This window comes from Thermobia domestica, chromosome 6 (assembly GCF_964235325.1).
Source record: "Thermobia domestica chromosome 6, izTheDome1.hap1.1, whole genome shotgun sequence".
NCBI lineage: Eukaryota > Metazoa > Arthropoda > Insecta > Zygentoma > Lepismatidae > Thermobia > Thermobia domestica.
The window spans coordinates 3,162,084-3,175,198 of NC_137459.1; the positions used below are offsets into that span (position 1 = coordinate 3,162,084).

General features: G+C 35.0%; 1 protein-coding gene across 10 annotated transcripts in view; it reads right to left on the reverse strand.

The window, feature by feature from the left end:
- PMCA (plasma membrane calcium-transporting ATPase 3) overlaps positions 1-13,115 on the reverse strand; it is a 765,800-nt gene that overhangs the window by 249,055 nt on the left and 503,630 nt on the right. The window contains exon 1 of one of the 10 annotated variants that reach the window (XR_014131787.1): positions 2,005-2,146. The exons of the other annotated variants lie outside the window; for them this stretch is intronic. The gene's annotated coding sequence lies outside the window, so the exon portion shown is untranslated. Of the gene's footprint in view, positions 1-2,004; positions 2,147-13,115 lie in introns of those variants that run through there. 10 annotated transcript variants of the gene reach the window in all.

Consider the following 13,115-nt stretch of genomic DNA (forward strand, 5'->3'; position numbering starts at 1 on the left):
TAACGTGATGTCCGAACCACTTGAGCTCCCGCCTGGAATCGAACCTAGGTCTCCCACGCCAAAGGCGCGTACCGTACGCTAAACGCTTATTCACGAAAGAGCTCACACTTTTATTATTATTAGCTTATCCTTGAGTAGGTGATAACGTAAGATAATGAAGTGATAGCAGTCTTCAATTATGCTCTTTATACTGAAGATGAAAACTGAAGGGAAAGTCGAGAGCACTCGAAAGCCAAGCACCGCCTTTGTCTACCATAGAACTACAATTGATCCAAGCATGTTTCCAGCTAGCATCTTGGATTAAATAAATATTAAATAATAACCAGAAAATGTTTTAAAACATATTATTAACATACAAAAAAAAATTAACGTCTCTAACAGAAATAAACCAAATGCATGATTTTGTGACTGGAAAATAAACAGAACCAACATCCCCAAAGCCTAGACTAAATTTGAAATATTGATTCCATTGAAGAAGTGAGCGACTAAACGACATTCGTGAAGAAATAAGATTCACTTGATTACGAGTTTATAAAGATGATACAATTATTGGATGATAGAAGGAAAGAGACACAGAATAACTTAAGTCCTTTCGTTGAGGAAGAACAAAGTTTTCTCTTTTTTTCTTAGCATGCGGAACACATGGCAGACATATTCTTTATTTTCTCTCTCTCACTCACTTGGCAGACGTCACGAAATCTATTTTTGGTCACCATGGCTCGGGAGCAAGCCCCCTGGGCTAAGTTGGGAAATTACCCCCTTCAGATTAGAAGACAGTATTGGAACGTCTTTCCGACGAAGAGGAAAATAGGGCAAATACGATAGATACACTCCACTATCACTATTACATACAAGTAGAGAATTTTACAATCGCAGACTACTTTAATTAACAGCAAAAGTATTTATTCTATAAATAAGGACCTAATGAAGTGATATTCGCCACTTCTTGATATCATCATACATATTTAACGTAATTAAATGGCGAATGAAAGTTTAATGTCCGAATAATAAAATCGTATTGTAGCAGAAGCCATGGATCCATAGAAAGTGATGGGGAAATGGAATTAATTGAGGATAACATTCTTATACTAGCAGAAGTCGTAACTTACACGTGTCACAGGTCTACGAAAAACAGACAGTTTCCTTTCAGAGTTAGAACGGGAAATTGTTGTTTTGTAAACACTCAAGGTTCACATTAAAAAAGTAACATGCGTATGGATAGCTGTATATGCGCCTGAGTCTGTATTCAACCAGCTGTTCATAATCTTTCAGGTTGCATAACCTTATAACCACAAACAAAGGAATATGGATTACGAACTACAGTTAGAGAATTATTTGTTTCGCACCACGGTAGTATTATTTTTGACAGGACACTATTGAACAATTGGAACACTTATGCAGTGTCATAGGAGTTATAAATGCAACTTTAACCTTCAAGTAACGAGTTTTCTTGTATTGGGAAGTAGATGATGCTTATGCCACAGCACGGAAATTTTAGCCAGTTTTGAAGCTCCGAGAGCTACCGCTTCTTGAAAAGGTTGAAGTTCACGGCGATGCGACTTTCTCGTGTAGGTGGGCGCATGCGATGACGTCACTGATTCAGGTCACGGTACCATCACTCTCCCATTCCCCTTGGAAAACCCTGCTTAGAGCAACCATCATTCAATGAGTGTTCACATATCAACATGCTTTACGCACACAATACATACAGATAAAAACTGATGATGGTACTCTTTCGAAAAGAACATTCACTTCCTTGGTCCAGAATAATAATGTTGTTAAAAAAAACATCACAGTTTAATTCTACTTGTAAACTTACGGCTGGGGAACTGTTGAAAATACACCACATTCAGTTAGAATAAGTGTTCATCGTAAAGGAATCGTAAACGACATATATATTTCAAGATTTACGGAAGTAAAATGAGTTGATGACGGCCCCTTTTAGCAGTGAAAAAATGTAGTTATAGAAACATTTCAATTGTAGAGATTTGAAAATGTTTATACCTTTTAAAGCTACCACTTCTCATGTTTCGCTTCTGATTAATTTCGTTATAACCCGAATGCTCACCACACCTACGATCAATAGAAGAGGCTACTCGCAGGATCACTTGATTCACTTTACCACCTCGAACTGTGCCTCTTACACACTGACTACCATCCGACCTCGAGCCGCGCCAACTGACATCTAGCAGGAGTTCCTTGTACTAACGTCAATTCTGAATCTACAATGAGCTGCCAAGCTTCAGTCTCTTGTTCTGTCGATACACTCACGGGATAATCAAATTTTAATATTTCTATTCTCTCTAACACTGCTATGAGTTAAGGAAAAGGACGTCTAACGTCTCAAATAGACAATAAATCTCGTTCGAAGGCTGTTACGAACATTTTAAGTTTCAATTAAATTCCTTTGGAATTACATCCTACTTCCGCGTCAATACTGTAACAAAATTGAGATATTCCACGCCAGTAATAAAAGTACACAAACACGGAAGGTACAACATTTCTTAAACCGTTCCACTAAAAATGAACAATATATTCAAGAATATTTTTAAATATCAATTCTTTTACTCATTTTAAAATGTAGAAAACTAATCTATAATGTTCCAAGAACAAAATATGTTTTATACTTATACATTTTAGAATTGTGATCAAACATAAGGAAAGTGCAGCCGTCATAAAAAATCACGTTAATGTTACTAGTAACTTATATAATAGTAATCAGGAGCAATTTACTAAAGCAATTAATTTTCTGTATTTGTTTGTATTAAAAATGGATTCATTCCTATTATTTTATCCGTTTTGAAATTACAATTGCCACTCCAGAAGCTACCAAAATTGTGAGTGAGAGAAACATTGCTACGACGTCGAGGTTTACCGTAGAGAGGCCCAAACTAATGAAAACATGGAAATAGAAAGTAGCCAAAATATTCATTACAATCATATTTAGCTGTTATTAAACCATTGCTAGACGAAAGCCTCCCTGTGCTTTTCGATACATTTCTTTCAGCTACTGAGCTCCCTCGTGGCTAAGGGGTTAGAGTACGCGCCTTTGACATGGGAGACCCGGGTTCGATTCCCGACAGGAGCTCATGTGCTTCAGATCCACGTTAAGCTGTAGGTCTATGTCTCATATAGACTCGCTGCTGAAAGGGATGCTAAAATCACATCAAATCAAAATCAAACATTCTCAGTTACATTCCCTATTCAGGTAATTCCTGCGAAACGCCTTATTGCATCCATCCATCTTGCGCTTGGTAATCGTCTAGGTCGTTTCTCACCTCTAGGAAGGGAATATAAAATTAGCTCTTACCATTGTCTTATGGTTAGTTTGCACGCCTTGGGTGCACGTGCTCCCGGGTTTGATTTCCGGTAAAAGAGCATTGCACACAGTACGTGGTTCAGATTCCACTTTAGCTGTAGCCCAAGTCTCGTACGGCCATGCTGCTGAAGAGGAGCGCTAAATTTCAACAAAGAAGAAGAACACAACTTCATAACTTGGTTTTAAAGATATAACTGATTTCCAGAATGAAATCCTAGAATTTAGCATCTTCTAAGTACTTCCTAACTCACCCTATTGTTATATGATTGTTGCTTGCATAGGAACAGATAATCATTCACTGTTTTAACCGTTATTCTATGTCTTTGTCTTTTTTCACTGAATGTTGTTCCTACATTAAATTTGTTTTACTCGTATTCATGTTTAGTTCAATTTCTATACATTCGTCTCCCAGTTTACTCTTTCTCGTATGCAATTCTTTCGGAAGCTAAGAGGATTATATTAGCAGATAATCAAAAGTGATTAAGATATTCATGATTAATTTTTGTTCAAAATTCTTCCCAGTTTAAATTCCTTAACACATCTTTCAGCATTATGGAGCATAATTTTGGACAAATTTCCTTTCCAATCTTGAATTTAACTCTCCTGGTGGTCAAATCCTTTTTCATTGAAAATAATTCAAAGTAATTGTGGGTGACGTTTCATACAATAAACTGTTTGGTCTAGTTTACACGTTCTTTATTTTCTTTATTCATTTGATATGGTATGATCTTCAGTTTAGCGTACTTTGCAGTAGCGAGGCTATATGAAAAGTGAACCTACAGATTAATGTGGAATCTGAATGACATGATCTTCCTCCGAGAATCGAACTCAGATCTTCCACGCCTAAGTCCCGTACGCTTAACCTCGAGGGAGCTGTTAATTTTTCTTATATAACAAGAGCAAACAGCAGTTAACAAAACCATATATATATATATATATATATATATATATATATATATATTCGCATTAATCTAAACTAAATTGCTATACCTATGCTGTTAGAAATAATCAACCTCATGAGAAGTTACGTTTGATAATCATTGTATTTAATTAGTTATCAACCTTGGTTTACGCAGTTTTCGTATTTTGAAACAGATCCTACACGTAAAACACAATTAGAAACAAATATCTATAAGATTATTAATCATTGGACCTCCAATCTCTTCAAATAATAGCACTACTTGAAGGTCACGCAACCAAATCACCAGCCATGTCATGTTGGTCACATACCTGTCAGGCGTGGAATCAGCCAACTCCACTAAATGGAGTGATTTGAAAGAAAAAGTACCTTTACACAGGGACAACTTTTCATATTAATAGTTCAAGTTTTAAATTATTTAATATATTTGAACTTAATTTGCTTGTAATCAAATTTATCAAACGAGAAATGTTATGACACTGTACTTTAGGCATTGCACTTCATATTCGCACTCTGAATAACAAACGTGACAGCGTAAGAAATATCCACCGAACAGTAGAATGTGTACCGTGGAAAGTATGTCAATACAAAATTTCATATTTTTATTTCCTCACATTGAAATAGGAGAAAAAAGTTCATATGAATCCATGAGGAAAATGCGCTATTTTGAATTCGAAAAATCCTAGAGTGGCGGGTCCATATTAGCGTAAAATGTCATAGATATGCAATCTAAAAGTGCATATTTCATGAATGTGCAATGGGTGTGCAAGGCGTTCTCTACAGGGTATAGGTCCTAGACATTCTCTTACCAGAATTTTCAAATATACTCTGAGATTTCAAGTTGATTCAAAAGTAGACACAAGATAAGACAAGCCTTGATAAAAATGGATACGGAATGCTCTGACGGAAGTCAGAAGTGTTAGGAAAGAGCAACCACCACATTCCCTCGTGTTCAGAATAACTAGTGCTGCGATGTATTTGGTCATGATATATTTGACGTTCTTTTTCTTTTACGTATAAGGAAGATGAGGAACCCTTGTACTGACGTTTGCTAACACTTTCGACTTTCTTCCAAAGCATTCCGTGTCCATTGTTGTCAAGGCTTGCTTGTCTTATGTCTACTTTGGACCTACCTTGAAATCAGAGCATATCTGATAATTCTGTTGAGAGCATTTCTGGGAAATATACCTTGTAGAGAATTTATTGCACACATTCACATTTATAAAATATATATTTTTGGATTGCGTATGTATGACGTTCTTTACGCTAATATGAACCGCCTCTCGATGAGTTATCGAATTCAAAATAGTGCGTTTTGAAAATTTAGATTTTTGACGATTTTGGACAGCCCTAGCTATTGAAACTATGCACTCTTCCCCTCAAGTCCGTATGAACTTATTGTCCTATTTTGATGTGAAGAATCACCTGTAAGAGTTTGTCGTTATAGTTCATATCGTCGCATGAGAACCAGAGGAATGTAACACCAAAAATGCGGTTTTCGTTTTCTTCATGTTTGGACATAATTTTGAAAGCCTCACTTGGTGTAAATCGAACGTAACGCCATCTGTTCTCCTTGTCGAACATCTGTTGTAATGTAGCTCAATTACCATCTTACTAAAAACACACCTTTCTAAGAAAATAATATTTTTGTACTCTCGCCTGTAAACTCAAGAAAATTGAGTTACGTTCTTGTCGTTCTCATGCGACGATTTTATCGAGGCATTTCTTATAATCGAATACTTCGCCTTTGTGAGCTAGTTAATATTACGTCATTGGCAAACGAAATAGACTTTCATGTTAGTATATTGTATTAATGACAATTGTTTCGCAGTATTTTCTAAGTACTAATGAAAACTAAATAAAAATAGTGTCATTTGTTTCAATTGTTGAGAATTGCCAATTAACGGAATCTTACAATGAAATGTAGATAAAGGATCCGAATAATTATAATGTAAACTACAAACTTAACGTATGACTAAATCTAGACATACACAAAACAAAACAAAAAAAATAATAATAATATTACTGAATTTTCGCAATACGTGTTGTTCAGCAAAGCTTTATATATACGAATGTAATAACGAGTTGGTCAACTGATTATTATAGACCAAAGAAATATTTTTATTTTATATGTATGAAGCTGTTTCTATTAATTTACACGTTTACGAAATATGTATACTAGTAGAATATAAATTCCACTCCAAATACATTTCAAAAAATAACTTTATTCTTTATCTAGTCAAATTGGTGCTTTTACATGCACTTCTACATTTTATGCCTCTTTCTTATACTCAATGTTTTTGTTTCTGATATTGGAAACAACAAGAATAATGAACTCCATCCAGTAGATAAATTAAAACAAGTTTCAGCACGCATCTCATTCTAAGTTATATTCAAACAGGAAATTTTTGAATCAATGAAAAGAGAGGAAATGACTAAACGAACACAGTATGTGTTGAAAAATTTCAGGAATAACAGTTTTGATTCGAAAATTTCTAAGAGAGATTTATACAAACAATATTAGATAATTGAAAGGAGATACATTCACGAATTAGACCAGGGAAAATATTAAAATTTCCTGAAACGGAATTAGAATGACTACGGAAGTCAAATTAAAACATTTTTATCAGAAATGATAAACGTCCTTATATAATATTGAAGCATAGGATGAAATAAGCTAGAAGAGAATAAATTCTTGGCATCTGTTCATAAAATTCCAGAGAAATCAAAACCAAATACCCAATACCAAGAGAACACCTAACCAAACCAAGGTTACGTAAATCCCCTTTCTTGTCCCCCCCACAAAGGCCGGGTGCCCGAGCCAATAGGAAGAAGTTCGGGCGTGGCCTCAGACTCGACCAATGTAACGAAAATTTCGAGTCATATAACAATAATCAGAAAGAGAAAAAACTCATCTTCGATGTACCAACAATTATTGTCCTTGCTTTCTAAATATTACGTAAACTACAAATAGATCGTAAAAATGTCATATTTTTCTGAAACTGTAGAGAGAAGTATCCTGTTACCAAAGAAAGTTAACGATGAAGTTATTCCAAACTAATTTATTTGTTTATTAGATGAATGTTAGTAAGACATTCTCCCATGCCTGTTATTAAATAATTTTAAAAATTAAAAAAAGCACAGAAACGTAACTCCTAGTGTTTACCCAACCATTAAAAAAAAGTTTTCACTTGCCATTTACCAGAAAGGTTAGACGTATCTGTAGATTATGAACATGCGTTACAGATTGTTTTGTTTGTTTGTTTGTATGTTTGATTGGTTGATTTTTTAGTCAAATATACAGCTATACAAAGTAGGAATAGCGAGTTTTAATAATGTTTACTACTTTGTTTTAATGTTTTGTTTCACATTGTAAAAATATTAGTCACATTAATAGAATATTTCACATATCTTTGTTTTTTTGTTTTAACGAAGAAAATTTCAGAGAATGAGCAGAAGTTTACTTTCAGAAATCACATCCTATGTTTATGTAACAGCAATTTACTTCTGAAAATTGAATTTCCTGTTCCGCTTTCAACGTAATCATCATGTTTGAATTTAGACTCACTGGAAACACAACACAGAATTTTGATTCACCTTCATTTTATAGAATACTCCACCTCATTAAAAACCAAGACGTGTTGCAGGAAAATGTGGCACGCGTGGATATAAATAACCAAATAAAGCACTTGTACTATTTAAAATAGCATGATCAAAGAAAAATGCAGAAATTATGTCCTGACACATTCGCAATTCTTTCGGGTAGTTCATTGACTGTTTCATAAATACGAGTGTATATACAGGGTGTAATTAAAGGTCGTTTACAACACTTGGGAGGTGATTCCTCACACGAAAACAAGCAAAACGTTCATGTGACATTTTCTTAAATTCGTCGTCGTTTCCGAGTTACAAGCTGTCGCAAATGGCGGCAAAACGAAGTGTGACACCTCATTGCGGACAAAGAAAAGGTGCAACAGCAAGCGAGTCTACACAGTTTAGAGAAAGTGATGCCTGAATAACATAATGTTGTGAGAAGCAAGGCAGTAGGGACGCGGCACAAGGAATTTTTCAAAGGGGAATTTCTTATGTGGACAGACTGCGGAAAATGGATGCAGAAAAGGAACTCCTTGTGCCGTGTAGTGTTTAAGATTTTCTGAGTGCGAGTGCACTTTTCCTGGGGTAGCATATTTAAAATCGTGGCTTTCAAGACTTATTCTTTCTGGAGAAAGAGGGCGGCGAATGATGCTATTGCACGGGGCTACAAATTGAATAGAGCCGGTCCTGACAAGAGCAGGTAATAAATATAAATCACTACAAAATAATAATAAAAAAAAACATTGCAACACAAAATGACAAATGCAGAAGATATCAAATATATCAAACAATAAATAGTACAACATACCACAGGTGGATGCTCAATGATAACACAGATCGAATACAAGGAACAAGAATTTTAGGAACGATCAAAAAATGAATCAAAAGATTGCGATCTTGGGTAATAATTAGATTTTGGATCAGGGGCCACAACATTTTTGAACTGCCTCTAAATCTTTTTTTTTTTTTTTTTTTTTTTTTTTTTTTTTTTATGGAATAAGCACATCATACTGAGTTACATGGTAGTTTGGGTTTGCCTACTTTATATGTAGTTCTCGTGATATGAGGCGTAGAAGAAAATATATTCACGTGATGATTTATTCATATGTTCCAATTTTTCTGTTCAAAAATTCTATAGCAAGGAAGAACTTCCCTCAAGTTTTTGAAAGGTCCTATCCCTGTAGCTAACTCCTCAAACGTCAGTGCCAAAGCATACTAAGGAAATAATTTGGGGGATGCAGATCTCACACTGTTTTTCCACAAAATGGCAAATGATAAACAACACACTGCTTTGAATTTAGAATAGAAATTTTCAACGAACTTAAAAAAAGTTTTTACTGAAATATCTATGTCTTTGTGTGTGTGTGTGTGTATGTGTCTGTTATTTGCAAATTTTGATCCCTCCATTCGATGGAGCATCAAAAACTATCTGAAAGAAATGATAGAATTTTTCGCGTCACTCTTACACTTCCCGAGCTATTGGCCGAAAGAGTTCCGATATCGGAAGATTTAAGGAGTCATATCTCGGGAACCGTAAGTCATAGAGAGATGATATTGGTATTGATCAATACCAATGTTAATTCAATAACAATACCAGTTATCCATTCAATAATTACTGCGTCATTAGTTATTTCAATTTAAACTTTTAAATAATTTAAATAATATTACATATTTTTCATTTAATTAATTGCCTACAATTTGTATTATGTTTTTCTAATTATTTTATTACAATTACAGTAGAACCCCTCTAATAAGTCACCTTTGGGACTGGGGTTATGGCCGGAACGCAAAAAAGATCGGATTATCAGAAAATATAGAAAAAATATGGGTTAAAATAAATGATCTCTGAACTCAAAAATGACTGTGTTGTTCTCTATAGTAAAAGAAAATGAACAGTAAGCACTAAAACTGCAGTACAGTGCAGAACACACGCACAACGAAAGAAATGATACAAGAGATGACGAAGCACTGAAGCAGATATGAGGTAACAGCAAGTAAACGTCAATGCTCCTCGTGAGTCACCGACGAGTCGGGACAATTTCGGCGAAAGCACGGCCGGATCAACCGGAGTGGCGGACCAATCGAGGGCGGACAAGAGGGTTTCTACTGTATAATTTATGTTAATATAATTATCAGTATTGTATTATCTATTGAATTTAATCAAATAAATTTAATATACCATTTCGTATAAAGCCTTCATTTCTTTTTTAAGTTCATTCTGTCGATGCTCTTCGAGCATTCTCTACTTTTTTTAATGTAATTTTATTGCTGAACATTATTGTCTTTTTCTTAACCCGAACAACAACTTGCATAGACCATTCCGTCACTGGAATAAGTATTCAACTTTGTTGTTAACGAAATAAAGTTTCCGTATACCTGAAGAGGAAATTTTTCTTCTTTCTGGTTTTAACAATACTGGATTCTAATTACAAGGAATGTGCCCTCTTTGAGGATAGCGTTACCGTCAAGTGGCGTCATCTGGCGTTGTTGCACGCAATAAGAAAACAACTCCCGTTAGTATGAAACTTATTAGGATAATGGATTGAAAGTATAGAATTGCATCATACACAGATTTTTTTTTAAATCCACTTCGACCTTTTCTTTTTAAATATTAACATCAAATAGCCCCTGAGTGTATCGCGTGCCCATTTTTAGCCTAGAAGACACAGCCGACGCCCTCAAGCGCCACACTTGTTGAACCTCTATCAGGAATAACTGTATATACTCAATGGTGGAGATAAGGGTTCTGGTAAGAATGAACCTCATAGAATCTATGTACTATATAAGTGACAAATTACAAGCTAGCACAGAGACCCGAATAAGATTATTTTACAAATTTAACCAAAATAGTTTAAGATAATTAAACTTATACAATGACTTTACTTGGCAAATTCTCATAATTTGTAAAATAAAATGAAATGAAATCTTTCAGTTTAACGTCCCACGATTATGACCGTTAGTCTAAGGGAGACGATGATTAAAGCAAGTGAATGATGATGGAAGAATTGGTGGAATGAGAAGGTGGGAGTACCCCGACAAAACCCACAGGCAAAAACCGACAAAACTCACTTGGCCATGGATCGAACCAAGGACGCCACGCACCAGAGGTAAGCACTCTACCACAGAGCCCCCGTGGCCCCCGCTACAGTTTGTAATTTCCATGTCAAGTGATGGGTACTTCCCTCGCATCATAATGATTACAACGTGTGTCTTTGATATGCGAGGCTCAGGAATCTATTTCTGGTGACAACAGAGAATTATCTATATTGAGTAAGTGTCTCCCTAACGCGGTATGTACTAGAATTGTGTGTGCATTAGATGCAGAAGATTGCGTGTTACATGCTGGTGGTAGTTAGTTGTCAGAGGTTTGCTCTAAATGAAGTACCTTGGAAAGGAGTATCCTGGAAAAAGGCAACAGTTTTTCAACACTTCGTCTAAACAAAATCATAGTGAACGTAACCGTAACCTTCACATTAGATCTAGTACTGGTCAGAGTGATTTTAACTGAGATATTGTGTGGAAAGCAATGGGACTCTACCAGTCTTTTCCACAGTTTGCTGAGAACAAAAAAATGTAGAATGTCCTTTGGTGTGCCAATAAAACACAGTTCGAAGAACATATTGTGTAAGAGGCTATTGAGCAATAGAATAACAATACTGGAAAAGAGTTGAATGAAAGAATTAGAACACGAAAATAGAACATTAGAGGGAAGAAGTTGAGAAAATTTGAAATAAAAAACGAAACGAAGTAAGGTAGTTTTGGTACAAATTTGTGAAAATCACTGGGAACGTACTTGGAAATAATGTTTTACTCAGGCGATGAAAAAAGACAGGATGGTAAGACTTAAGGGAAAAATAGAAAGATCTAGTACTGATACAGACAAACACAGGAACCACTGTGATGCAGAGAATATCTGATTTATACAACTTGCAGATAATACAGAAACTGGAAAGAAAATTAATTAGATGTTAAAGAAATTGAGGAAAAGAAGTGAAGAATATGAAATGAAAATATTGAAAAGACAAAAGCAGAAGTGACTGAAATAAAGTAGTTGGTATTGAATGTAGGAGTTGGTGAGGAGAAAAAAGGACAGATGAGTAGTTTTTGGTACCTAGGTAGTGTTTTTAGTGAAGATACAAGGTGTGAATATGAAATAAAAGAAATGGTAGGAATGCCAGGAATGATAGGATATATTTCGGAGGATATATATTTTGTTGGTCATTGAATAAAGAGTTACGGAAATGAAGCGTAAAAGGTTTTATATAAAGTATCGTGCTCTATGGGATACAAACATGGATACGAATTTTTCGCAGAAAAGACGAATTTTTCGGAATCTGGTTATGAAGAAGAATAGAAAATTAGCTGTGATGAACGGAAACCGAATGGGGAAATATTAGAAAAAGAGAAGGGGAATAGCATTAGGTGTAATTAAAAAGAGAAAGATCTGATTGAAACTTTGACCGAGAAGGAACTTGCTGCATTTAGACGAAAAGGTTAACTCAGGACATTAAAACATACAAAAAAATCTTTATTCGTTGCCAGTTCAGGTGTTACTGAACTTAGAATTGAAGGGCTCTAGTTTAGGAAGCAGAAAACCGATGATGGATGAAGATAAAACTTAAAGTAACACTTCATGAACTGTAACACTTCATGAACTGTAACACTTCATGAACTGTAAATGACTAAAAGCTTATTCTATAGCTATATCATTCAATTCACAGATGTAATTAAACAAACGTCTCGAAACTCATGACATATAAACACATATTTAATACAAGTGTTTACCCATGTATTCAATATCTTCCTTTACATGTATTTTATTTGTTTTTTGGTTATTTCTTCCTGGAGATATGAAAATCATTTATTGAAGAATAATGAAGTAAATATAGTTGAAGCTACAAATAAATGTTAGTTATGGATTTATGAATTAACCCTAGAATGTGTGCTATGTGATAAATTTATGGAGGCTTTGAAATAAGCACTTCTATGGATTTTTCCAGCCTAAAAATGTTTCGTCTCAGTGAGAGTTCCTACATTTGTTTTTATTTGGAGAAGTGAGTCCAACAGTGATTTCCTCGTCCATCATCGTTGACGCAAATCAGAGTTTTATTGCATGAAGAATGGTCCATTATTCTTCTGGAAAGCAGTGGCGGATCAAGCCCGGGCCGGCGGATCTAGGCCCCACAGTTTTTTGAGTGACGAAAATAATTTAAGCTGTTATTTATATATTTTTGAAACTTTATAATGTATGCCTCCCAGTTTTTACTTTCTAGATCCGCTACT